This window comes from Struthio camelus, chromosome 1, assembly GCF_040807025.1.
Source record: "Struthio camelus isolate bStrCam1 chromosome 1, bStrCam1.hap1, whole genome shotgun sequence".
Classification (NCBI taxonomy): domain Eukaryota; kingdom Metazoa; phylum Chordata; class Aves; order Struthioniformes; family Struthionidae; genus Struthio; species Struthio camelus.
In genome coordinates, this window is record NC_090942.1 from 157,642,986 (window position 1) to 157,670,386 (window position 27,401).

The following is a 27,401-nucleotide window of genomic DNA, read 5'->3' on the forward strand; positions in this document are numbered from 1 at the left end:
GAGGGGGATAGAGAAATAACCCCTGCTAAAGTTTGTATAATTAGAACCCATCTGCTAAAAATAGACTTTGTGCTTTTCACTTGTCCTTTCGCTTCGCTACAAGGATATGTATTTTAAGAGGTAAGTTGATAAACGCAACTAATTCAAAATTTTAGCGCACAGGGTCGGGGGAAAAAGAATGGGGAAGACAGGGGAGAATAGGAAAGAAGAGCAAAAGGAAAAGGAATAAGATTTTAGGACCGGGGTGCACAAAAGAAAGGATAGAAACTGTTCAAATGGCTTCAGCACTGTTTTAGAGCATGTTTTGTGAGGTCATCATGGGGAAATGACTAAGAAATTTCTGAATGTTAATGTCAGAGGTAAGCTGATGAAATCAACTTTGCTTCAGCAGGGCAATAAAAATACGTATATGGCACCTACAGCATGTTTGCAATAACACAAATACTTAACAAATTCTCAGAAATCATTAGACCTACTTTGCAGTGAGGGCAGATGAAGTCTCCAGAAATAATTCCACTTTTTATTTCCGTTAGTAGGATAATTATTTTGAATTTGTCCTTTAACAAAGACTTTCATGTTGTGAGTCTGGGTCAATTAAAATGCATATTTTCAGTGAACTGCAGGCAAAAAAGGTGAATACAGAAGAAAAAAGTGCACTTTCTGAAAAAAAAGAATGATCATTTAGTACAGAACTGTGAAATGCTTGCTTGATTTTTTTTTAGTATGCAGCAAAGAATTCTACATTCTTGCATTTCCTGATTTAATCCTACATGAGTGAGGGAGTTGTAGGTAACTGTGTACAGTGCTAACTCAGGGAGCTGGGATACTTATCCTTAGTTTCTCTGCTTTCTTTATCTGCTCTTTGACAAACTTTGTAACTTCAGAAGTAATTTTATTAAGTCACTGTCCACCAAACTAGTCTCTCCCTCCTCCTACTGTCTTGTTGATATCAGAGAGCATTGAAGCTCAAGGAGCAGGGGGTTGTTTGCTAGATTCTCCCTATTTTTTCCCCTTGAACCACTGGAATTGCATCTCACAGGATTTTGTAAAGTAAGTATGCAAATTAATATTGCCAGCTGTGAATAGTTTTTGCCTCTGTTATGACATCCTCCTCCTTGCTTTCTCTCTTGCTTGCAGAGGGGATGTGGGTGTCACTGGCATTGTGGCTTCGTGGATGCCCTGCTGCCATGAGGCGAGAGTGGAGAATGGGGAGGGTTTTCATGCTCAGGCTACAAAGGGCTGCCTGAGACTTGCAAAGACTGGGGGGTCTCTGGGAGCCCTGGACAAAGTCTGTGAAGGAGATCACTGCCCGTGTCTTTTGTAGGAAGAACCTGTGTAAGAGTGAATGGGGACCTCTGCATGAGGCACCTGTCAGCTGAAGTCAGTGATGAAAGTCCTATTGAAAGGAGCTCCAGATCAAATCAAAACCTGATTTCCTAAGAGTGACATTGCCTGCAAACGGAGGCAAATTGAGGTCTGTAACTGGCCAGCACTTTGGATACTTTCTGCTTACTTTAGTCACACAAAATGACGTATTGATGCAAGCTTCCAGGATCCAAACAGGCAGCCCTTTCATAGGCAAAAACCCTAATGAAGTCACTGGCAAGCAGCCTTGCTGGCCTAAGGCCTGCAGGCTATTTCATTAGTCAATACACTAGACCTAATCTTATACCCCTTGAGCATCAAACTCCATGTGTATTTTTTGCAAGGATTCGTTCTCTTTCTGCAAAAGTAGGAGATTTGTGTGCTGCAGGGAGCAACGTCAGTAAGCAGTTGCTTTTCCTCCACTACGAGTTGTTTGGCATGTAGACTTTATTCACTATTAGTGGGACAAAACTGAGCTGCAAAGCTGAGATATGGAACAGCAAGAACCTTGATGCCTCCTGTTTCCCTTTCTAAGTGTATTTTTGATAGAAAAAAATGAGAAAAGGAGAAGTTTCAAACAAATTTTGAATGTGCTATTACAGAAATGGGTATTTTTACCTGCTAAACTTCTGACTGCTTCCAATTTAGTGAAACTCGTGAACTGCTCTTGTAAGTCTACTGCAATCAGTGGTGTTATATTAACAATGAATTAGAGCAATGTTGTAGAGTGGCTTTCACTAGCTCTTTGTAAGCCACAGTCTTTCTGGTTTCTGATCAATCAGTTAAATTTTATTTTCCCCATTTCTGAAGGTTTTAGAAATCTGATTTGGAAGAGCTGCTTTATTCATCAACTTGGTTCTGTAACTGTCATCAAACACTAAATTAATGTACCAAAAATCATCAGGACATTTCCAGAAGGAACTATGTTTTGGGTGAGGATTCTGTTCTTTCCCAAATTTCTTAATGAAGTTTTTCCCATGGGGAATATTATAATATGATGTCCAAATAATAAGATAAAAAGCAGCTTCTGGAATTGAAAAATGTTGATCTCCTTCTCCACACTCCTCAGAAAATGATAGAATGATTAAAAACCTTCTAACTGAGCAAAAACATTTTTTCTTCTAAGTTTTGTACTGCTTCTGTACTGCACCTGAAGGTAGGTGTTTGGATTCAGCTAGAACAGTCTCTATATCAGCTGAATTACTGAACTGAATGACAACAGCTTGTGTCAGACCTATGCTGCTCTCTGGAGGAACTTGGCCTGGAAGCAAAAGCAAAAAGGAGGGAAGTGAGGAGATCTAGCTTGCTATTTACTTGCTAGTCCTCTCTGCATTCACCTCCCTTTCGTTCAGTAGGATGGGGGCTTGCAGTTCATGTAAAAAAGGGTTGAAGGCTTCTGCCCTTGGTTGCTTTTACCTCTGACTGCTTTAGATCTGCTCTAAGCCCGTAGATAGGCTCACAGGTCAAACCCACACCTGCAACTGAAAGTACAAATGTCTTCGGTACTATTTATGCTTTTACAAAGAAAGGTAAAGATGTGCAAAATCCTCATGGGTGGCTTTATCTCTGAGGCTGTCTGTGAAATGGGACTGCACAAGTGGAATGATACACCTTTTTCTAAGGCTAAGTATCCTGGACAAAAGGAAGCAGAGGTCAGGATTTTTTGAGAGAGAAAGTTGAAGACTCAAGCATTTCTGAAAACATGGACCTTATTTAACTATCTCTTTGGGAACCGAATTCCTTTGAGAATCTGTTCCATATCATTGTCACTCTTGATATGCTATAAATAAATCTATGATGTTTTATGCCAATCAACTAATACCAGGTTCTTATCACAACAAGATCGCATTACCTCGCTCAGCATACTCAAGGAGTTATCTTTCTATCTCATATTTTCAGATGAAACTAATCCATTGTAAGCCCTATAACAAGGAGTCACTCACAGGGTGAAAGTATAAGCGCAGCAGGTTTTAAATGATACTGTATATATCTGTAAGATTCTTACCATTAAAGCCACAAGTATGAAGACATGCTTTCTGTTTTTATGCAGTACTGCTGTGGAGATAGGGTAGAATTTTTCTTGTGCTTTCCATGGCAGTAGTGGATGGTTTAATTAAAAATGTATTATTATATTAGTCTTTTTTTTCTTTTTTTTTAAGTAAAATCAAGGACCCTACTCCAGACAGGGCCATTCATGCACCCAAATCTGTTAGAGACCTGCTGACAGTAATAGCTTCTCTGCAAATATCTGATTGCAGAGTCAGAATTCGACAAAGGAGGGAGAGCCTGAACCGCGACTATCTAAACGGATGTGGCAGAATAGAGTGAGAAATCGAAGAGAAAGAACAATAAATGAAGAAACAATGAAAAGGCCAAGCATTCATTCAAGATTCATGTGTATACATTTTGTAGTTCAACCAATGCATGCATGAGGTAAGAAATTTAATCCTTGCTTTTCACTTATTTTTATTTTTATTTTTATTTTTATTTCTTGTTTCTTTTCTCCGGCTCATTTAAACCACTGAGAGAAGTCTTACTCGCTGTGGAAAAAAACAACTGTGACATACAAATACTGAGGGCAAGCATGGGCAGTGGAATAGAGTTGAACGTCACTTCTTTGACCAGGTTTAGTAGAACCTATTGTTTTCAAAGATACATTTTGTGCAAATGATGCTGGGAGTAGTTGGTGTAAAAACATGGCCTTCCTCCATTCCTCCTTTCACATAGTGCTGTCTAGGTCAGGAATAGCTGGATAGGAGAATTCCTATTTGCCATTTAAGCAAACTGGGGCAATGAGCATATGATGAGTTCTTGAATGACTGTCATGATCTTCCAAGCTCCAGAGTTAGCAGAGCAGCTGTGGTGGCAGGAGCAGAGTTTTTCCTGCCTCATGGGTGACTCATGGGCTGATCCATGTTCTGTGGCTGTGGGTTTAGAAGGCAGGTGTGCCTAAGTGTGGGTGAAGGGTAAGAAGTGAAAAGAGTTGAAGAAGAAAGTTCTCACATCAAGAAGATTACAAGGTGGGTTTTAGTTGAGAAAAGGTTGAATGCAAACAACTGCCAGACCAAGCCCTCATGAGAAGGATGAAGAAGACCAAAAGGCATGGAACATTGTTTGTTGCTGTAAAAGCTCCCATATATCTGTAGGAATTCCCTTCTGCACTGATATACCCCATCACGGTTTTCTTACTCAAGCACATTTATATTTCTTGCCTGAGATTTAGCTTTCTTAAAAAAAAAAAAAAACTCCCAAATATTCTGCAGTGCTACTTATATGCCTGTTCTTCTCTTTCTTCTTCCTGCTGTGCACATGTTCCTCTGCTGCCGGGTGTTTTTAGCTTTGTACATGTTTCCTTGCCATCTGGTTCCCCTCCTCCTCTGGCCTCATCACCTTCTTCCACCAGCAGTTCAACTCCTGCTGGTGACTCCAGATCCTTTCCCTCCAGGCAGCAGCTGTTTTTAATGGAGACAGCCTAGTTACCTCCTCCTTTCTGACAGCACCTTCGTTTGTAGGAATCCAAACCCTTTGTGGTCGAGGGCTTGGACATTCATGGATAAAGGCTGCAGGAAAGAAGAACAGGAAATCCCATGTTACCTGTGAGCTGCTACCTTAGAGTAGCAGTGCTGAGCAGTTTGTCAGCTGCTTGCATAGTGCCTTCTTCATGCACTTGAAAAACAGGTCAGTCGTACAATGGCAGACGACTCTTACTGATGAAGCAAGGGCCAGATCCTACACCTATATGTACCTGTAAATTAATCCCACATGGAATCCTCTTAGCTTTAGCTGGAACAGGTTACAGTAAGTGACAGGTTTGCAGAGACTTGTTTATCTGGCTTTGTCAAGGCAGTGAACAGATTACTGTGGCTTTGAGAAAGGTGTGTGGCATAATTTCTATTTAAATATAATCCTGTATTGCTCCTGCCTTTCCCTGACAACGTGGAGGAAATATGATATGAACTTACAAAAAAAAAAAAAAAAACCCAAAGCAAACCAAGCAAACAAGTTGACAAATTAATCCCTCCACTATCTGCACTGCAACTAGTACAGTTATGTCAGGTCTTCGTTTGAGTGAAGATTTTTTCATCTTAAGGGCAAAGAGGCATTTAAACACAGCCTAACAACCAAATAGCAAACATAAGCAAAGGGCTGATGTGCCATCAGTTTCCCACCCCTTCCAGATTGTTTCTGTCTGTCTTGCACTCTTCAAATGGCAATGCAAAGCCCATATGCCACAGAGTCAGGGAAAAATTCCCAACACAGCATCTGGCTGCATGGTAGATCTAGAGGCAGTTGGTGTGTCGGCTTTGGAGCCGCCGTTGCTTTTGTCATGCATTTGGGGCTGACGATGGGACTGCCTTGTCACCCTGCAAACTGCTTTCTTTTGACTCCCCTTTGGATTCCAAGGAATCAGTAGGTTTGTATTTGTCAATAAGCTCCTGCTTAAATCCCTCATGAGATCTCTATACAGACACCCTTTATGGTGAAATAATGAGAATTTCTTAATGCCTGTGTGTGTGTTTTCGGCAGAAACATGTGGGTTTAGTTTAAAGTGGACCGCGGCCTAGTACGTACAGGTCACTGTGTACTGGGATTTCTTTCTCAGAAAACTCTTGAATGCTCTTTGAAAAGGCCTCTTTTTTTTCTTGCTCATGAGTGTACAAGCCACTTCTTGATGAATAGGATCCATAATGCCTGGAGATATTTGAGATCAAGCATATGGTCCATTGAATATGCATGTAAGCAGGGAGGGAGGGAATTTGTGTGTGACATTAGAGAAAGTGTGTCTGAAAGTTAAGCAGCGCAGAGCTCTAGCATAGCATTTCTGCACATTTTGGGAACTGTAACTCTGATTAACCAGTTATTAATAGGTGAATTACAGACTAAAGAAATAGTTGGGGGTTTTAAGAACTTGAACATTTGGTTATAACCTGTGTTTAACAGAATGACACCATTTCTCTTTTGGTTTCCTACAAAACTCCTGTTTTACAACCAAAATATAAGACAACAAAAGCTTATTAAAAAGTTATACAAAATACATAAAGATGAGAAACTTCTTCAACTGAGAAATGATCAATTGTTTGCTAAGAGAGAGGCTCAGATGACTCCTCTTCATGTTTAAAAGAAAAGAGTGCTTGGAGAATACACATTCTGGTAGGTTTTCCTTACGAGTGGATAGAGAGAAAGGGAGACAAGACTGAATAGGAGCGATTGGGCATGAAGTAGTAACTATGAGGTCCTGGAGGCAAGAGAACAAGAGAGGGAAGGAAGAAAAAAAGAGAAGAGAACCTAGCAGAAAGAGAAGGGGGGAGGAGGTGGGGGGGAAGGATATATAGTGGTTATTTAATGGATGCCAGGCAAAACTCTGAAACGTGTGTGTGCGTATGAGAAAAAGAGCGAGAATCTTGAAACAGAGAAATTGAGTCAGGAACTATGAAGCTTTACTGGGAGTAATCTCTGGGAAATTGCTCCACGTATAAGATTTGAACTGTTTTTCATTTTGTTTTTTCAAATCATTGCCATAGCAAGTTTTTTTCATGCAGGAAAATCTAAGTTAATCTCCTAATTACAAAGGTGTTTCATGGTTAATTTACTTTATGGGTAAAAAGAATATATCGCATTGCATTTATTTTCTATGACTGCTGAAAATTCTAGAGCATTTAAGAGTTGGAGAACCTTTAAAGGAGCCCTCTTCCCTCACGTACCTACGACAGTGTGGGAACAATGGGTACGTGCACCATCATCAATGTGCCTTCCACAGGAAATATACACCTTCTAATCGTATTAGTAAGAGAGAAGAAAGATGCTTCATTACAGGACATAAAAGTCCTGAATAAATAAAACAAAACTGACCTCTTGAACATCATAGTCAAGGTCTGCAGTGGTACCGTTTTGTGGAGGGCAGCATGTTTGCGTATGTTCCTGTGAAATATGCCCGGGGGTGGTGGGGGAGAGTCCCCTTCAAAACAACCTCCACTACAAAACAAACACAAACCTGGAACAAAACCCTGCGGAAAGCTTCTGAACACCCCACTGTTTACCTATGGCAGGACTGACCCTTTGACTCTTCCTCAGCATTTACCCATCTTTTAAGTCAAATTTAAAATTACAAGGATGGAGGGCTGGGGTGGCAGGGGAACAGAGACTTTAGTTCCATATACTGTCATTTTTGCCTATTCAGGTAGGCATTTTCAACAGTGTACTTTCGAGAACAGTTTTTCCTAGTCATGAGTAAGCCCTGTGTGCATACTGAAGTTGTGAATTTAAAGTTAGACCAACTAATCTATTATGAGCAGTCCCTGCCCTGTGCAAATGTGTTCTGAAACATGCTCACGGATGTTTGAGATGCTTACAGTAAATAGGATCATTTGCTTGTATATGAGTTTCTTTTATATATTCTTTTGAGGAGACCACTCATCTGCCTAAATACTTCCCACAGTGACAAGAACGTTCTGCTGTTGTTGATATAGATATTTTGTATAGTAAGTAAACTAGGCTTTTTAAAAATAAATAAAATGGAGAGCTTGTCCAAGGATCTCGGTAGCAGGTTGTAGAACAAGCCTTCTGGTTGAGCTTCTCAGTAGCAGTGAATTTTTACCAAGAAAATCCATAGCACAATGAACCAAACTAAATTAATTCAGTCCTAGGCCTGTCTGAAGGGAAATCAGCCCTTGGTTGGATTTCTTTTCCCTAGATCTCTTAAATGACCTTTGAAGACTGTCTCTGTGGTGGTGGAGAACCTGGAGACAGGTCTCTGCTGTAAGAAATGCACAGCTGGATAAAAAGAAGTGATCAGCATTGATTCCCAAAACAATGCAGGAATCCTTCTAGAGACTTTTTAAAGTTAATGAACATCTCCTGGAGCACAGGTCTCATGTCTAAAATTTAAAGGTGTGTATCTCTTAACTACTTATTAGGAAAGCTAGTATCAAGGGGAAAATGTACAGATTCAGCATTTTTTTTTCTCAGAAAGTTCGGACCAAAGAAGCATCTTGGAAACATTTGTATTCATAACACTTATAGCAGTGCTGTGCTCAAGCAGATTAAGTCCAAGTGAAATATAATTGTCAGAATATGGTTATACTCAGGATATTTTCTGGGTTACTAATCACTATGGATCCAATTTCACAAAGCACCGAAACGTGTGCTTGAGCCCAACAGGCTTCCGTGTAATTTAAGGACAAGCCAAAATGTAAGCCTGGCCTCGAGCATTTGCTGAATAAGCATACAAGTGTGCATAGGGTTAAAGCCAAGCAGCTGCTTGAGTGCTGCACTGAATCATGGCCTCCAATACAGAACGTATGCTGCTAAAGCTCTGGTTACCTCCAGGTGCTCCAGTTCTGGACTGAGGTACCCAGGCATGATCTTGTGAGGAGACTTTTGCTGAAGGAGAGAGTTTTGTATAAATAGATTTCTGGAGTGGCTGGAAATAGCGGCATCCATTATCACGTAAAAATTTCGGGAGGGTTTCTTAGGAGATGGAGGAAAGGTCAACTTTATATCACCCAGCTGGTAAAAATAGCAATGTACAACTAATACTCTTCACAAATAAAAAGATAGAATTTTCTATCCACTATCTATAGCCCAGTGAATAACTGTTCATTGCCAAAGAAGACTAAGAACAGTAGGTGCATCTATATAAAACACTTCCTCAACTCTGATAACAACCTTTATATACTATATATGTAACTAATTCTTGTTTGCTTGCTTTTATCTTCATTTATTTATTTTTTTTGTGAGTGCTTTTACCTCTGTTTCCCCATTTTACAATAGTCACTATGAGGCTGCTGTATAGATTGCGACACCTGTTTTTGCTGCTGCAAGTTCTGCCAGGCAGCGCAAGGAATATGTGCAACTCAAGTAATTATGCAGGCTTGTATGCAGACATCAGAGATGTACTTCATGTCACCAAGGTAAGGATAGATTAGCAGAGAGGACTGGTGCTCCTTAGAGACTGGAGACTCTAAGAGAAAAAATCAAATGTTATCTAAGTCTAAAGGATATAAGGAAAAAAGAAGTCATGTAAATACAGTGTCTGAGATGTCAAATATATATTAAAAACAGAGTAAGTATAAATCAAGTGGCTAGAATAAAACCAACTTATGCTGACAATATATGATGTAATTTGTAGGTTTACTTGGAAAAAGTGCCTCTCATTTCTCCTGGTTGAGTCTTTACATTCTTCCAAAATAAGTTGATCAAAGCTAAATGATTACTGAAGTTTTACTGCTCTGTATACAACATTTTATCTTATAATTGGATATCACTGATGTGCAAGGGACAAGCTAGTTCCCTGCTCAGCATTCAATACAATGGAATAATCATGCATTGGACTCTGGGCAAAATAAACTGGGTGTCTGGAAGCCTCCTCAGCAGTTGATGGCCAGTAGCTGTTTTATGGCAGTAGTTGCAGCCAACAGCAGAGGAAGATGCATGAAGGCTCAAACAGCAGCAATATTTCTGAATTTGTTCCTTCTCTACCTTCTCTACCTTCTCCCTGTACCCTTACATTCTTCTTTGTCCAAGGCATGAAGGAGGTCCTAGTGGAGCTGAAATTCATGTCATCAATGCTCCTAAACACCCAAATATCTTCCCTCGATGAATCCTGTTGCCCACTTCTCCACAGTGAAGGTACCTTTTGCTCCATTGCAAATGGGGCATCCACAGGGATGATGACCAGGGCAGGATTTTTCCAGCAAGGAAGAAAATATGTTTCTTTCATGCAGGAATGAGCACAGGTAAAAATCAGCGGAGCTTGAACTTTTGCTGTGTGAGATTATTTACCTTGATAAGTGTTCACAGAATCAGGGCTGATATCTCTCAGCACTGGTGCTGGATTTCCACTTATTTTGTACCAAGGTCTTCCTGTGAATCTCCTGTGGGAACAGTTCAGTACTACTTAAAGGGATGACATTTCTGTAATTTCGTAACTATTGTTCCAAGGTTCTTTCTTATGCTTGTTAACCCTTCATTTCAGTGAAAGTGTAATTCCACACTATTCAATTTGGATTAAATGTGATTGAGAATCCACAGTAAAGTCTTTGGAGTTGGTATTGTTGGCTTACTTTTAGTTTTTATGGTTTGAAAATATGGAATCAAATTCAAATCTGGTCATTCTGAATGGAAAGATGATTTTTAAAACTAGCAAAGCATGCTACGGGGTGGTTGTGATTCTCCATTCGATTCTCTCTTGATGTCGGCTTAAAAATTTCATGGAAAAGATGTTTCTCGAATGAGTTCTATAGCAATTCTGAGTGATTGTTCAATTATCTGAATTTCTGTTAATTGCTATCAGTTTCATTTCTAAATTCTGCAGAACTTTTTTTTTTTTTTAAATAAGGAAGTAACAGTGAATTGGAATACCTTTAAATTCAACAAAGTTTCGGCTACTTACCCTTACTTGATGTTAGCCTACGCTCTTTAATCCCTGTGTGTTTGACACAGGAGTCTAACAGAGAGAAAAGAAAAAGGAAAAGAAAAAAGAAAGATGAAACAGATCTCAGGTTACTTTCTTTCTGTTCCTACTTTTAATTCTCTTCACTTTTCACTGTCAGCCGTGAATATTGCATTTTCATTTGAATTTTCAGCCGCTGAATCATCATCAGTTGAAGATCCAGTAACCCCGAGTTACTGGATATAACTCAAGGGGTTATGCTGTTTTTACTGTTTGGCACATACTCAGGAAAGGGAACTTAGCTTAGCATATGAGGCATGTGGCAGGGGGAGATAGACCAGCATCTTGGATGAAGGCGCATGTATTTTGTACTCTCATGGTATGCTGCATTCTTGTGCTTTGCAGATGGCACCTCAGAATCATTGCTCTGAAAACTAATTTTGCCCAGGCACGCAGGTCTGATGACACCAGCACGAGGAACATCAGTTTCCACACAGACATTACTGTGCGTTGCGGATATCCTGAGAAGGAGTTTTACTTGAGAAACACACCTGTTTCTTAGTTGCTGTGGGAAGCAGAAAAAACCTCAGGAAACCTACGACTAGCATTTGTATCCAGAGAGAACAGCTCAGCCAGACGCGATCATTATTTTCGTGTAATACTTAGGCACAGGCACTTCTTCAAAATACCAGGAAGTTAACACTTCTCCAGAAGTTTATTACAGCACAGCTGTCAGGGCAAACATAGATAGACTACATTGATCTTATGGCAGCTAAAAAGGGGGTTTCATTCTAATCTACCAAGTCTTAGCATTGCCTTTGATTTCCTAGCAGCCTTCCCTGTGTATAGACAAACATTCAATCAGTCCTCAGAGGAACTGCTTTAGTACTACTTAGGGCTCATAACATCAATACTTTCACTCTCAGAAACTTGCCTTTGCTCCATCTCTGCCTCCCTGTCCCCCACAAAACATACACCCTCGTTACATGTGAAAATGGACCAAAGGCTTGCTATGGCTGTTTCAAGTGTTGTATTTTGGGCAGATAACAAAACTGCACATTGAAGAATGAGTAGTTCCTACTCTCTGGCATAATTTGCATTATTTAATAATCACATTGGGAGCATTGCTTAAATGTGCTAGACTGGTGTGCAGTTTTTCTCAGAACTGTGTTGATTACTCTCCAGTCTCTTTATTATTTTCTGCCTTGTGTCCTTGAGATGAGTCAGACAAATGTATTTTAAAAATCAATTTCCTGTGTGTGAGGTAGGCTTCACACTGGCTATTGCCAGGTCTTCTCAGCTGTTTTTTTTCCTCCCAGATTTCTGCACTAGCTGTAGGACAGACAGTCCTGAGTACTAGTTTGTGCCTTTTGCTATAAAGCAATCCTCCTGAAAAAGCTTGGCTGCAAATAAAGCCCTAGGTAATGGACACAAACAGTTAACTTCTATTGCCTACCCGCAACAGGAGAGCTAAAGCAGAAGTGGAAATCTGAATTAAAAACAGATCTATCAGGCAATGAATGGGACGCTGTCTGGAGTAATGTGAAAATTACTGCCACCTCATTGTGTACTGATGGGCTTTTTTTTTTTGAAAATGATACTGAAGAACTCTTGTTTACAGGACCCCTGAGCAATTGTTTTCACGATGGGCTAAGACAGAAGAAGAGTTGCTGGCACTACCAATAATATACATCTGCCTGCTACCAGGAAGCACCCTCATTGCAAGAAATGGGGTTCTAGGGAGCTGCGTTCTCCCATCTCACAACTTTTGTGGGACACAAAAACACACAGATTTCTGACAGTATGCTAGCAGATAAAAACACTTGCTGCCTGCAAATGAAATGCTAAAGCAACCCAGAGACGTGCTCATAATCCCATCCTACATTCAGATTTTGTGTAATCTAATGAGTGCTCTCAGAAGGTGCCTCATTACCCACAGCAGAAGTAACAATCAAGGTGCTGCTACACTCATAAGCATAGGCTTAAGGTAGATTTGAAGACCTGGAATAGAAAAATATCAACCGTCTGACTTTATGTGCTCTGTCTCCCTTATTTTCCTCATCTTTAGACTCCAGCTGACTACCTTGGGTACCTGATTTAGACTTTCTGACTGCAATAGCATCCAAAATCTTGAGTGATTTGGACTGCTACTGACAAACCATAGTTCACTGTACAGTTAGTGGAGAGAAGCAGTCTCCACGCCTAAGTGGAGATCTGAATATGATCCATCACGCATTTTCTATTTTTTTGCCCTCACAAGCAGGAAAAATGAATCATCCCAAAGTCCTGAGAAAAAGTCTTTCCTACCAACCCTCATAATGGGCTGGGTCTCATCTACCACAGTTTCCCTAGAAAGAAGACAAGAAAAAGATCACCTTTTTTTTCCTGTGGTTTTTGTTTGCTTCAAAGATGAATTTTCTTTTTACTTCTTGTCATTGCTGAGGGTCAGAAGAGCATGACTATCTCTTATCTCTAGCCTATTTCCTAAAGCATGTTATGTGCAGGAGAAGCGAGTAATAGGGATTATTGCTGACATATTTGTTCATAGCCATCTTCACAAGTCTATAGAACTGAAAAATCAATTCTAAAAGAGTACGCAGCACCGGAAGTAAAAAGTGACCCTTGATAAAACATTTTGACTTGGCTTATTTAAGAGAAGCAGTTTATTACTTGCTACTTTTCTTGGTGACCAATTTATTTGTTCTGCCCTTGTCTTAGATAAGGCATCCAGGCACTTTGTCACAGTGTCTTTTTGAAAAAAATCACTTGACATAAATTTAAAGCATTCAGAGGAAAGCATCTTCAGAAACTGAGGGTGATTCTGCACCGAGAAGCAGGTTAAGTATTAGGTAATAATTCCAAATGGTGGAATAGGAGATGCCTTGAAAACTATGGACAGTTTTTCTGGAATTTACACCTCTGAAAAAGAAGAACAGAAAAGAAACTGAAAAGAGTTTTGAATTTTATCTTTCCCATAAGGTTCTCTACTTTCAGTGATATTAAGCATAAATTTGAACATACACATTCTGAGTTTTCGTGCAGAATTTTTTCATGATAACTGAAAATAATCTTGAAAATATTAAGGAAAAAAACTAGCAAGACTGGAAGATGATATACCATTTGGTCTCTCATATATCAATTAGTCTATCTAATGTCGAGACCTCAGAGATGAAGATACGAGAAACAACAGACTATTTTATAGCATTTACCCTCTGATACCGTACCTCAGATCTGCGGTACATGTTATGTACATTATTTGAATGGTCTCTTGGAGTCATTTCTGCTGCCTTATGATGCAAAACCTAAAAAAGGAAGTGAAAAAGGGAATGAGATGTCAGCATAACATTGTGAACTGAAGCTCAGTTTTCAGCATACCGTGCGAGGAGAAGACACTGTACCTGAAGCTGAAAATGCCATAGTGAGACACTGCAAATTAGTTTTGAAACAAGTATCAAGAGTAAAATACTTGTTAGACTATCTGAGCCCTGGAAAGCGAGTCGATTAATGCTAGTGTTGACACAATGAGGTTATTTTACCTAGCTGATAGACTGTAATGAGTATCAAATGTGTTGAATGAAATGGGATCCTGTATTCAAGTCAATGATTAAGGCTAAGTCATCTCTAATCCCATACAGAACTTGATTAGCTTTCAGAACTAAAGCTTGATTACCTTGACTTGGTTAGGTAAAAAGCCCACAGAACTGACGAACACTTTGAACCATCAAATGGCTTTTTTCCCATTGGTTTCAATTAGAATGAAGGTAACATGAGAAAGCAGTCGAAGACTAGCATAAACAATGATCTTTCTCCACAAGATTTGCACAAAACTTCTTGGCCAACTTTTACCTGAATAAGTTGCTGGATGCACTTTTTTTCACGAGCTTTTGTCAGTAAGAATATGTAGAACATAGACAGCGTGCTGATGGAAAAGTTTTAAATGGTCTAGATAAACAGACACAGCAGAAGAGTGTGTAAGTGCAACTGGCAGTGTTGCTTCACAGTTAGCCTATGCGCTTATAAAGGTTCTTGTTAGACAATATGTGGTACCCTTCCAAAGACAGGGAGAAGTGCTATGCTCTAGTGTTATGAGCCTGTGTCGTACATATCTTTTTTCTTATTTCCCCAGGTAAAAATTGAGTTTTCTCTGAGAACACTAACTGGTAAATGGATAACGCCAGATAAGTGCAGGTAATCGTCGTATTAAATATACAGCTGGAAGACAACCTGGATTTACAGCATCACAAAACTTGTCTAAACATTGACTCCTCTCAGAAAGCAACAGCTTATGAAACACTCCTATGAAGAAAATACCAACAATGTAAGCCTTGTCTTTTAGTGCCTCCTCTCCTCTGTTTTAATTTAGAGATGTTAGCTTTCTTGTGGAGAGTTACCTGGTGATGATTGTTGGTCGGAGTGGTGTCAGCAGATACAGCCTGGGCTGATATTACATGCCAATGAAATTTAATGATCCAATTTCTCATTTACAGCCTGTACATCTGACATGACTTCACAGAACTTTGTGAAACTAATTTATTTACGCTGTGTGCAAATGCCCTTTGGCATGTCTCTGCATGGCACTGCCTGAGTGTTAGCTTCTGAAAGGATAGATAAAAAGGCATAGCATCAGTTCTGCTGGTTTGCGTGGGAGGTGTAGAGCCACTGCACTGAAAAGATCAAGCAACCAAAGAGCCTTGAATTACTTGGTGTGAGGTTGGAGCTTTCCTTGCATCATATTGCCATAGAGGCCAGCAGGTGCGCAAGGAAAACACAGTTCCTCAGCCTCTCCTTCCCTCAGCACTTCCACAGAGACCTTCACAGAGCTGAGTATCTGCTGTCTAACCAGTGGAATTTAAACAATATTGTTTGGATGGTTATTTTAGTGCTTGCAATTGGCAAATATTAGTCACAAAAGTCCTCTGATAAAAGCACGCAAGTAGAACTGGAATTGAATCCAATCAGATATGATATTTTGATTATATTATGTGAGCAAAATAATTCCGTCTGTGGGGATTTTCTCTGTACTTTGCATATGATATTTACAAGCTGGGAACTCTCAGGGCCCCAAAGAGGCAGCACAGTTCAAACAATTAACGTGTTACTTTAAGAGATCTGGCTTCCTTCTAGTGTTTAAAAGGTATATTTCTTTGAAGTTTCACATTTCAAAGAAAAGATGATCACAGATTTCACAAACATTTCTGAAAATAAGTCTTCCCTTTTTTGTGCTAGCTATCATGTTGGTCAAAAGTGATAAAGCTTGTGAATGTCACTGTGCAAAAAAGGAGTATTTTGAGGTTTTTTTGAAAAAGCTCTATTTTCCCTCAGGTCTACTTCTGTAGACAAATTAATCTAAATATAATTGGGTGTAAGAACCACAGGCTATTTAGATTTGTGAATGTTGGTGCTAGATTCAGTAATCACTGGCTTCTTCCAGTTAAGGTCTTCTGGAGGGCACATATCACCTTGGGATACGGGACTTTGGCAAAAGGCATTAACTGACGAAATTGGAGGTTGCACTTGTCACATGTGCCCACACATTGTAACTTAACCAGAAAGTGGAAAAGGAAGTGGTATCTTCCTCCTCTGGCACCCATATTCCCTCCTCCTTGGAAATCTGGTATGTTAGAAATACATGAAAGCCTGCACAGTGCTGGTTGCTGTTCAGTGCTTCTGCTGTGTTTAAACACCGTGTTCTTGGGGTTTTTTTATGTGGAGGAATAGCCTAATTTCTGTACGGCCCTAGGACGCTATCGCTTCCAAGGAATGCTACTGCCTACCCCTGCTGCAAAGAATGCAAGAGGAGGAAGCAGCAGTGAAGGGTTTTATCACTAATGGCTTTTTATTTATATTTCTGAAACCTAGGTTGCATACTATTTTTCTAATACCTATTCTAACTCCCACTTAGAGATAGCTGCTCCCAGTACAGTTGCATAGAACAGTAAGCTGCCTACACTTACAAAAGTGCCAGCTGAATTTGTGTTCTCCTGCACGCTGCTTTTAGTAGGCATGAAGAAATATCGCATAGGCTTGTCATGGGCTTTCTGAGGCACTTACGTATCCCCATGACTTGGTCTGACCAACTAGTACTGCTATATCCAGACTGATTTCTTGTCTTACACATAGCTCTACCACATTTCTCTGACTGGTGGGCAAGGAGGGTCTTTTATAGACTCTCAGAACATCACTTAACGTAATTTCTAAGTAACCAGCAATCAGTTTCCAGAGCTAGAGATAGCCTGAACTGAGCTCCACAGTGACCATTAACTTTGTCTCTTTCAAGTAGAGCCAGTTTTTATTTTTCCCTTCTGGGTGCACACTTGCATATCTTTACAAAAAGGGCACTGCTACATTCTACCCTGCCATAAACTCTGACTACAAACCTCATCTGCTACTGACCTGAAGTGAACTCCAGCGAGCGGGAACAGTAATAAAGCAAAACCCAGCAAACAGTGTGAAGCTTTTGTAAGATCTTATATAACTGAATTGGCTATATTGGGAACTTGCCTTTGGTTTTAATTATAGATTTAAGGGTGCACTTATCAGGCTCTGTGCCATCTCTTTGCTCCCTCCCTTCACTCTTGATTTGCCTTATATAATGAGCAGCCACTACAAAAAGGATGTTTTTCCCCCTTTCTTTTGGGAAGAGACGTGGAGAGGCCGACAAAAGTGCAGTGGCGGGGGGGTGGGAGAGATGGGGAGGTCTAACATGTTAATTGTCTTGTGTAACACTCTGATCTTGGGCTTTATTCTGGTCCCTCCAGAAGGCTTCAAAGGCCAGCTGTGAAAGCCCAGAGAAAATCTGCAGTGTCCTGAAACTCGCCCATGTCTCTTCCCAAAGGCTGGGGTCGGGTGACAAGTACCTCTCTGAATTTTCAGGAAAGTGTCAAGTGTATGGCAAACTTCAAGTGCCAAATTTATCTCTTACTTACGTCTGTTTCCCAGAATACACAAAAATGGCTTTCACTGAAGCAGAGTTAGGAGGCTGAGATCTTCTCAGGGCCTGGTGAAGTATTAATGAAAACTGAGTAGAATTTTGAGGATACAGGACTTGAGATGTAGGAAAATTTAAAATATAGCTAAGTCAGTTTATGCTGCTTGAACACCACTTCTTGGTTTAATTTTTAATTTGATCTATATTCATCTTCCTGGTCACTTTTACCTCCCAGAGCATCTGCCATATCAACTGTTGCATACGGGTAGGGAAAGAAGCTGGTAAAACAATAGAGGAGCTGCCCTGCAGGATTCTTCTGGCTTTGCCCTAAAAGGTAGGTATCTACTGTGTCATCCGAGGGATCCTAAGCTCAGAAATCGAGTTTCTGAATCTGCTTCTGTTTGGAAGCTGGTCCCCTGAAGGGCTAACTGGAGCTAACTTCCTTGCAATACCCAAGAAGGTGGAGCTAGAGTGGGTTGGCTGCCCCCCCCTATTCTAGCTCAGAGGTTTCCAGCTCTTTTAAAGGTGTCACAGTGTGAGCTGGGTTCTCTTAACTGAGTAAACTGAACTGTCTCGATCTCCACCACCCATAGTAAATATAAGGGACCCAGGATGTCAGCATAATACCGGTGCTGGGGAGGATAGCAGGAGGGATACCTGGGCAGTCCAGTACAAAGGCAGCCCAGATCCAGGAGGACTGGCTCTCAGCCTCGAGCTGACAAACCTTACTTGTCTCCTTGCTGCTCTACGACCCAGGTAAAACATAGCAGGGGAATTAAGAGTTTACTGTATTAATAGTTTTTTTAGTCCTAGAAGATCCATTACGTCACACGGTCCGTCTCTCATATTGCAAATGCAATGGCATGTCTCCTGATTACGTTTGCACTGAGATCAGTTTAGAAATATTGCCAAGAAGGATAGAGAAAAATTGGAAAAATGGTGAATCTGGTTCTCCGTTTCAGCAGACATCTTCTTTTCAGTCCTATCACCAGGTTTCTGCCGTGAAGAATTTGTCGTCCAGGTTTCTAAGCTCCACGTGCAACTTTCTGCCTCCCTAAAATACTTGCCAGAAAAGCTTTACGTTGTCCTGAGCTTTGACAAGTGAAATTATGAAAAGATTGCTCTTAAACAAACTGCTACGGTACAGACAGGAAGTTTCAACCATAAAGCCCTGCAGAAGCTATTGCAAAACATAGTGTAGTATAGACTCCTTGGTTTATATAGGTGTGCGTCCTATGTAGCAGAGCGGTTGTGTTGCTCGTCCGTGCTCACAGCTCTCAGCTGGTATCGATGCATCCAGTTTTGCCTTCTTTTTTTAATGCTTTTTTCTAGGACGTGAGTCAGTGCTTTTCAGAAAGCCAGGCCTTTGTCTGCATCATTCTTCCTGCCAATCCTTTACATCACCTGCTTGATCCAGAGTTTGGAGTGACTCATTTTTCTCCAAACACATGTGCACACAATGAGCTGTCTCCAATCTAATGGCCCTTCACAGAGACTCGTATGTAGGGTCGTAACCGTATTTTGTTGCAGGTGCCCAATGCCCATCTGTAGAGTACAGTCTCTGTCTGTCTCAGTATTTACATTGTTCTGAATGCTTTAAAAGCTTTGCTAGTCAGAGCAAATGATCTATTTTTTTCCTTTCCCCCTCACTAGCTAATTTTCTATCTGTTACTTACTGGGGGAAATCTATGCCAAACAAGCAACCTCTGCATTTTGGTCGGAGATTGCTTTTCATCCTAAACTGTTACAGAAGTGAGCTTAAACCTATGACTGCGAAAAATTTGCACACCCCTCACTCACTGTTTTACCTTTCATGCTTGCGCCATTTGTGAAGGATATATTTTTTGTGGGAACCCTTGACAACATCAGGAGACTTGTGGTGGAATTGAGTGACTCGGATATAGGTATGAATGACTGAAATTAAGACATCTATACTGCAGACATCTGAACTAGTCCACCTCTCCTTCCTCCCTATTATAGTCAACCAAAAGGTGCAAGCACTTCCCAAGAGTGATTTTGGCTCGCACTAAGGTAGATAGCTGTGCAGGTCACATGACTCGCATTTAAGACGCGCCTAAGACAGTTCTGTTCATTGCAGGGGTCTAAATTTTGTAGATGTTTGACATTACAGTGCTTTAGGTAAACTGAAACTAGTAAACTAACTGGTGAAAAGAGCAGTGATGCTGCAAACCAGAGATGCAGGCGCTATAACACCGTCACACAATGGTAGCATTTTAATTTTAGATGTTCATTCCTCTGCTTAGAGTTCATTCAAACTTAGCCTGCCCTGGAAGTAGATACTGGCACTTTCTAGCAGTGAAACAGCAGTATTATCACTTTGCACTCCTGATAAAAAACAAGGATGGCTCTGTTTGCACTCCAGGTAGGTAGCTCTATATCTACCTAGACGGTTACAGAGCCAAGTGCAGATTTAAGTACTGTTGTCTCGCACAGGAAAGGGGCAGACATCTGCATTTACCAGTAACACAGGAGCGCACTGGAAGAAGAGAGTTAGTAGGATTGAGGTTGATCATGGGGGTCTTCTACCTGATTTTCAAGTGGCTACAGATGGCTGAAGGTGTCTGCAGACACCCATTCTAATATCCAGCCTGGAAGTGAGACAGCAATATAAGAATGGGACAAGATGACAGCAAGAACTTTACTCCTAGACATGCGTGTGGGCTCATCAGGATACTGGATGGGCTAGTGGGCTGGCTACGACTCTTGCCGTCAGGAAATATTTCCACATCATGCTCTCTCCCGTTTTCCTTTACATCAGTGTGAACGAAGTGTAACTCTGGTTTTGTGACATTGCCTTGTGCTCAGGTCCAGGAGAGAGGACCCAGCTTCTGGACCCTGAAATATTAACAGTAAAGGAGTAGGACAGGGAAATCGGAGGTTTTCTGGACTCCAAAGAAATTAACAGGAGGAGGAAAGTGCTGTAATATTAAGTGACATCCCAGAGAGCTAAGGAGGTCAGCTTCCCTCTTCAGATTCTTAACAATCTGAGGACAAAGAGGCAAGAGCCTGTCTGCAGGAAAAGAACCTTGACAGTTTATCACATTTAGGTTAAATTTTGATGATGAAGCCAAAGTTCTCACTGCTTGTTGTCTAAAGGAAACTACTTTGCTTGCTTTTGTGCTCAAGGAATCTTAGAAGTAGATGGCACTGACTAAGTCCGTATCCCAGGAGAAACAAATAATTCTGATGCCTTTTGGAACTCCCTTGTACGAGTCTTCGCCAGCGTGTTGTGGCACTGTCCTAGGAACAGACCAGGAAGTAAACGGTATGTCAGAGAATGGTAGTTTTACTGCCTTACTCCAGAGGGGGCTTTTCTTGTGCTGGCCCGACGACAGTGCAGCCTCCTGGTGAGCTCAGAGGAGTACAGAGGATTGGCAGAGCCACTGGCGGGAGGAATGTCCTCACCGGCAGGCAGTGCTTTCGATACCTCTCTCTCCCCATCTAAGGATAACCAGTGCAGCAAAGACAGAAGGCACCTTGCATTTTCCTGCTGCCCTTTGTGCATGGCAGGCCACAGTTTGCTGCTTCTATCACTTAGCATTTAAATGTGTCCAGGCAATATTTTTTTCTCCTGCTTAGAAGACTATCTTTAATCTATTTGTTCCTCACCTGCTTTCTCCTTAATCCTCACATTTCCTGAACGCTGCAACAGAGGACTGACATATCTGCTCTTATTTAAGATTAAAACAATGTCCTTTTTTTCAAGACAAACCAGAAACTGATGGCACAAACTTATCCACCTGCTGTTTTACCTCTTTTTTTGGGAAACAAGAGGTATTTGAGGAATTCCTATGTCTGATGAAGAGTAAGCATTGAGGACAGTACACAAGAGACCCTCACCTTTTTTTCCCTCCCAGGAAAAACTTGCATACATGGCAATAGCAAGAAGGAGGCATCAAGACCCTCTCAGCAGAGTCCTTTGGAGGAATGGAGGTAGATGTGATTGAAACGAGCCAGCATAACATGGCCTTTGTTCATTTAATGTCACATTTTTCTGCTGAGGGTTTTGTCCCTTTCATACCATGAAAAATGTTACCTTTCTCTTGAGTTTTTGATTGCATCTTGATTTCATAACAATGTTTTCAATTATATAATAGGATAATGTAAACCCCCATGAATAAATCTATTAATATGATATTGTTTTTCCTTACCTTTTTCAAGCAGTAATCTGTAATTCTATGAGGAGAGAAGATAACAAGAGAGAGACACGAAATAGAATAATAAAAGATGAATTTTATGAATCTTAGTTCTGTTTCAAAAAATCTTTTAGGTTTGCAGTATAACACGTTGGTACTGAACTCCAGGGGAAATTAAGGCATGGGAAACAATTTCTCTAACTGGCTTTGAAACCAGAGCACAACAGGAAATACTGCTTCAGATTCTGTAGCCCTTTTCAGAATTTACTTCTTACTAGTAACTTGTTTTGTACTGTGTTGTGACAGACTTTTCAGTGCTGTTGCTGCAGACTCTTGGGAAATCTGAACGCTGCTGAATGGGACCATATAATTATAGCTGGACACTAATTTCAACAAGTTGCCTTTGCAATTCAGGGTAAGAGAAATAAATACCTTTGTTCTCTGTCTATTTTGACACGAATTTAGTGAGCCCTATACTTTACAACCATGCACAAACATACATAATTCTGTTCTGAGAAGATGACTGCCAGCAGTCATCTGGTGTTTGACAACCCATTTAACACAAGTCCCCGAAAGGCCATACCATTGAACGCTCACTTCCACTTCCTGTGAATTTTTACTACCAGTGAAGGTTGCCAGATTAGGTACAAGTGTAAGTGTAAGAGTGCGTCTGTTTTTACAAAGATGCAAAGAAGAGAAGGAGAAGACAGGACAATTTCTCCAAAGGCCCTGCCAGTGTACCTGGCCCCAGTGAACTCCCTCTGTGGGGGTTCATTCCTGGGCCACGTCCGTGGGGTTTGCCAACCACAGCGTTGCCACCTGTGGTAGTGTGCTGGTGTGGACATCTGTCCTTCAGAAATGGAGGGGGACCACCAACTGTTCCCACAGGTCAGTGAACACAAACTGTATGATAGCTGTAGATATTCCTCTCCACTGACCTGCATGATTTGGGCTGGTGACCTATTGCTTTTGTTTATTTTTTCAGGTTATAAAATACGCTTATCCAGCCTCCATAAGCAAATGTGCAAATCTGAAAGTTGCAGTTCAAGAAATCCACTCAAAAACACCAATTAAAGGACTAACAAACCCTCTCTCATCCTTAAGTACCTGAACCCTTCCAAACATACTTAGGGGTGCAGGATTCTACATCCTATTAGGAACATGCTAAGACAGCCTGGCCTCCTAACTGGATTTTTTTAAGGTACTCTGCAAAGATTATAATCCTCTTCTTTCCGGGAGCAACTTTATTACCCCAGGGAAGCAGCTGAGTTAAGGCTGTGCCAATATTTCCATCACAGTGGTAGCTCTCTTTTTTTAATTCTTCATGAAAAAGAAGTCATTTGGTGCCATAATTAAGAACCAAATAACTTCTCATGGCAGCAGATTTTGTTTATGAATTTCACACAAATATTTTTGACAGCTTTGACATTTTTACAAGCATGACTAACTACACATTTACCCAGTTTTATTTTTTATTTTTTTGGCACTTAAATGTGCTAAAGATAGTGTAAGCTAAAAATTCCTAAGTTTGGCAAGCAGTTTACTACATGCGAGGGACTGTTTTCTTTTTATTTTAAAATAAATGTAGATAGCTAAGATACTGAATTTGGAATGACATCTGCTGAGCTTGCACTGCAATAACTGTGATGAAGGATACTCGTGTAGTATAAGACTGTTTCTCAGTAGTTGATTTTATTCAAAACTTTGCAGTGTACTTCCTTTGTGGTGTTGGACTTGGCACAAATGTTATGGCTTCAGTTTCTCTATCTGTGAAATAAGGTTTATTACCTACTTCACAGGTATTCACGAAGTGCTGTGAGAGAAATGGACTTTGGAACTCAGAATGGAAGAATGGTGGCTCTGCAAACTATGGGCATGTGCAGTGCTTAAAAGCCAACAGTGTGTGCACAATTTGACCCAGCAGCCAGCCAAGGACATGGACACCTTTACTCACCTGGAAATTTATTCTTGCCTGCAACATTCAATCCTGCAACATCAGTCCTTTTCCTTGTAAATCTGAATAGTTCCCAGGAAGTTACCTCAGACTATTGAGGAAATGCTGCGTGCTATACAAATGGCACAGCGGCACCCTTACTAAAGGGATTGTTTCTAAAGACTTTCTTTTCAAATCTAATATCAAAATAATACATTCTGTCCGTGTCCAGTGTGTTTCTCTGGCAGCAATACCACCCTTGTTATATGTGCATTGCAGAAGTAATAGCTGTCAGCAGTTCCCACGCAGTAGCATCTAAGATACTTATCTATCATTTAAAGTACTTATCATTGTAAGCGCTGATGAGACCAGTGATAGCTTGGATACTGTTATGTGCAAACTGTAGGCAAATGCTGACTTTTACGATGGCATTGTCTGAAGGTTTTAATGAGTGTGATAGCTGTGTATTACTGACCCTACAAATTTTCTGTCACTGTAGCTTGGTACTACCTTTAACTTTCTTTGCCCCCCCCCTTCAATACCTTCTGCTTTTTAGTATGCCAGTACTATACTCCTGCTAAGCAGCTGCCTGTTTGGCATGACTCATGCCAGACATTTGGCAATTTTGGACAAATAAGGATATGCTATTTATCCCAAATAGCTGACTCCCTTGTATAGCACATTATCCTGAATAATGAAAGCACTATGGGCCTAAAAATCCTTTACAATTCTTCTGTCTGCATTCACATATTATAGTAAAGAAACCAGGAAATAACATGTAAATAACTATTAATGCAGCAGATGATGAGAGATGCACTTTCAGAATCAGAATGTGATTTGACCTGATCACACCTGCACTGAAGCCAATGTGAAGACCAGTCTTGCCCTCATCGGGTGCGGTGTCCAGCTAATAGCTGTATGACTCACTGGCCTTCAGAGCCCAGTGACGTAAACCACATGGAGCACTCAGAAAAGGTACAAATACCCTGGCGGCCTCACCAGAACTGTTACTGTTTCTTTGGTCATAGCTGGTCAGCTTGCAATGAAAACATTTCTGAATTTTTTTTAATCTGTTGATCTACAGACTGGAAAGAGAAACTTGATTTTGAAGATCTATAGGAGCTGTTCAGCCAAGGGGAACAAAAAAATCAGACAGTTCAGGTAGAAACTAGGACTTTCTTCACTCTGTTTACCTCAGGATGTCGTGCGCAGGATGTGAAATCTGAAAGGTGTTCTGAGAGGTTATAGTGTCTCAGGCACAGATCAGAGCGACTTGAAAGAACTTTCTGTCTTGATATAGACCCTCCTGGGAGAAGTTTTTTGACTTTTGTTTTTTTGTTGGGTTTGGTGATCTTTTAATGGTCCTATTGTAATTTATAGTGGATTGTTGCCTAATGATGAATGATAGCTTGATGTAGTTTGCTAATGATGGATTTGGTTACACTGTGTGCGTTGTAGAGCGAGAGATGATTTTATCTTATTCTGATGGAGGAATCAGGTTACCAAGATGTGTTTGTAGGTCTTTGTCAATTCACCAGTGGGGCTACCAGTTTAAAATACAGGAATGTTCTGCTTTGTCTTCTAAATCTTACTAAATTTGAAAACAGCTTTCAAACTTGCTTATTTCAGAACATTGCTCTTACTATCCTTTGGGCCTATTTGTCCTCATTTGCATTAATCAAATTTCCATTGGATTCAGTGGGGGGCGGGGGGGGAGAGAGTGGAGTATGTAAAGAATGTGAGGTCAGACTCAGAGAGATAGATATATAGATGGACCCACAGCAGGGCAAGTGCCCTTGGTGAATGTAAGGGTAAGCTGGTGATAGCCAGTGGTAGTAGCTAGCAAAGGGAGTTGGTAGTGAGTGAAAGACTCTCATGGATTAACCTGCCAGGCTTGTTTTTGGAATCTGTTCTGTATGCACTTTAATGATTCATGTGCTTCCCTTCCCCCTCCCCGTCTTGCTTGAACAGCTTTCATTTATTTTGCTTGTGCTTAGGAAAACATGTTTTACATTTTTAACATCCTTTATCATTTCCCAAGACTTAGTGTGTTATTTTATGAGTTAACCAGAAGGGTAATTTTTTTGTTGTACTTGTAATCTAATTGGAAACTATGCCAATTTCCTATCAAATTAAATCAATATAATTTGGATACATGTATATGTAGCTAGCTCATTAGTGTTCACTAGTATTATTCTGTTCACTGCTTTTTCGCCTATAAACACTCTGTAAATAAAAAGTCAATTTCAATAAAATTGGCTAATATTTCATTTTCCTTGCAGAGCAATGGAAAAAATCTTTACCTGCAAAATGTGATATTTTCAAAATTTAGCTTTAAAAATGTGAAATTAGCAAATGAAACTGTGGCATTCAAAGGCGCTATTTTGCAAAGATGCTTGCGATCTACTGCAATCATCTGTTTGCCTGTGACAATAACCAAAAGAGTTCTGTATGTCTCATCACTATCATTTTCTGCACAAAGGTTACCAGTATGTTACATTCAATATAGAATTTTCAAATTTTGAAACACTTTATTATTGTAGTAATGGCTATTGCTGTTCCTAACACGCACCCTGTCAGAAGGTTTTAAAAAATGTATGCCTCGGTTCATGCAAAAAAAAAGGGAGGGGGGAAGAAAAAAAAACAAAGGTCAAAACTTTTAAAATGTCACTTCTTCTACAGTTTTGCATAGAAAATACATTGAATCAGTGGGAGGGCTCCTTGCCCATAGAAACAGGCTGTAAGAAAAGAATGTTATCCTGCTGCTGTAGTTTCCACTTTCACTGGCAGCTGCGGGCTGAGCAGAAAAGCACTGTGGGAGCCTATTGTTACCCCAGCTGGGTAATAGTTTTCTTATTTTACAGTCAGCAACCGAGGGGGGTTGGGGTGTCTCAGCAAAGTGCCTGAAAATATAACTCCTGCAAACAGATCACTTTCTCCCTCACTATGAGAAATAGGGATCCATAAATCTTTTATTTCATTTGGTTCCTCTATCAAGGTAATTAACTACTTCAAATAAAAGATGGACTTATTTTCCAAACAAATTTACGCTGTGTGGAAGTGTTGGCCTGAAGGCTGTGAAATCCCAGATCCTTAATGGAACACTAAATAATATTCATCTCTCTTTGTATGAAATTTAATTGCTGGCAAGTAGACTTTGCAAGAGTAAAGCTGTGTGGATGATAACCCATTTTTTTACCAGAGAAAAGTTTTGACAGGAAATGGTGGGAGAGGGGTGAAAATTTTGCAAAGTTTTTTTTTCCTTTTGCAGAAAGTGTGAGCACCCCTACAAAAGTGACACAGATACTTTTATGTCATATATCTATATCTCATAAGTTTAACTCTTACAAGACTATAGATTTTTTGTAATGCTGGTTTATCCAAGCAGTGACAACTATTTCAGTCACCACAGCAACCTAGAGTTTTAAAGGGGAAGGACTGGAGAGGCCTAACGATTAAGCTCATCAGACTTTTCTGAAGTCTTTTGTTTTCTAGAAAACTCTAGTACTCGAGAAGCTGTAAGACCAGATGCAAAAGGAGACAAATCCTGACCACAGGGGATAGAGTTGATAGCTCTAAATGATATCTCAGCTCAACACTTTGTTAGCCTCGGGCCTCTTTCTACAG

The 27,401-nt window shown here is 40.4% G+C and overlaps 1 long non-coding RNA gene across 2 annotated transcripts; it reads left to right on the plus strand.

Annotated features, from left to right (window-relative positions):
- On the plus strand, positions 1–25,995 carry LOC104138635 (uncharacterized). 2 transcript variants are annotated; one of them, XR_011137716.1, is made up of 10 exons: positions 1–120; positions 3,624–3,798; positions 14,883–15,074; positions 16,188–16,370; positions 17,920–18,018; positions 20,832–20,970; positions 21,563–21,638; positions 22,148–22,256; positions 22,827–23,042; positions 23,641–25,995. It is a non-coding gene; the product is annotated as an uncharacterized lncRNA (long non-coding RNA). The 2 variants fall into 2 exon arrangements; XR_011137713.1 differs by lacking the exon at positions 21,563–21,638.
- Positions 25,996–27,401: the final 1,406 nt, after the last annotated feature.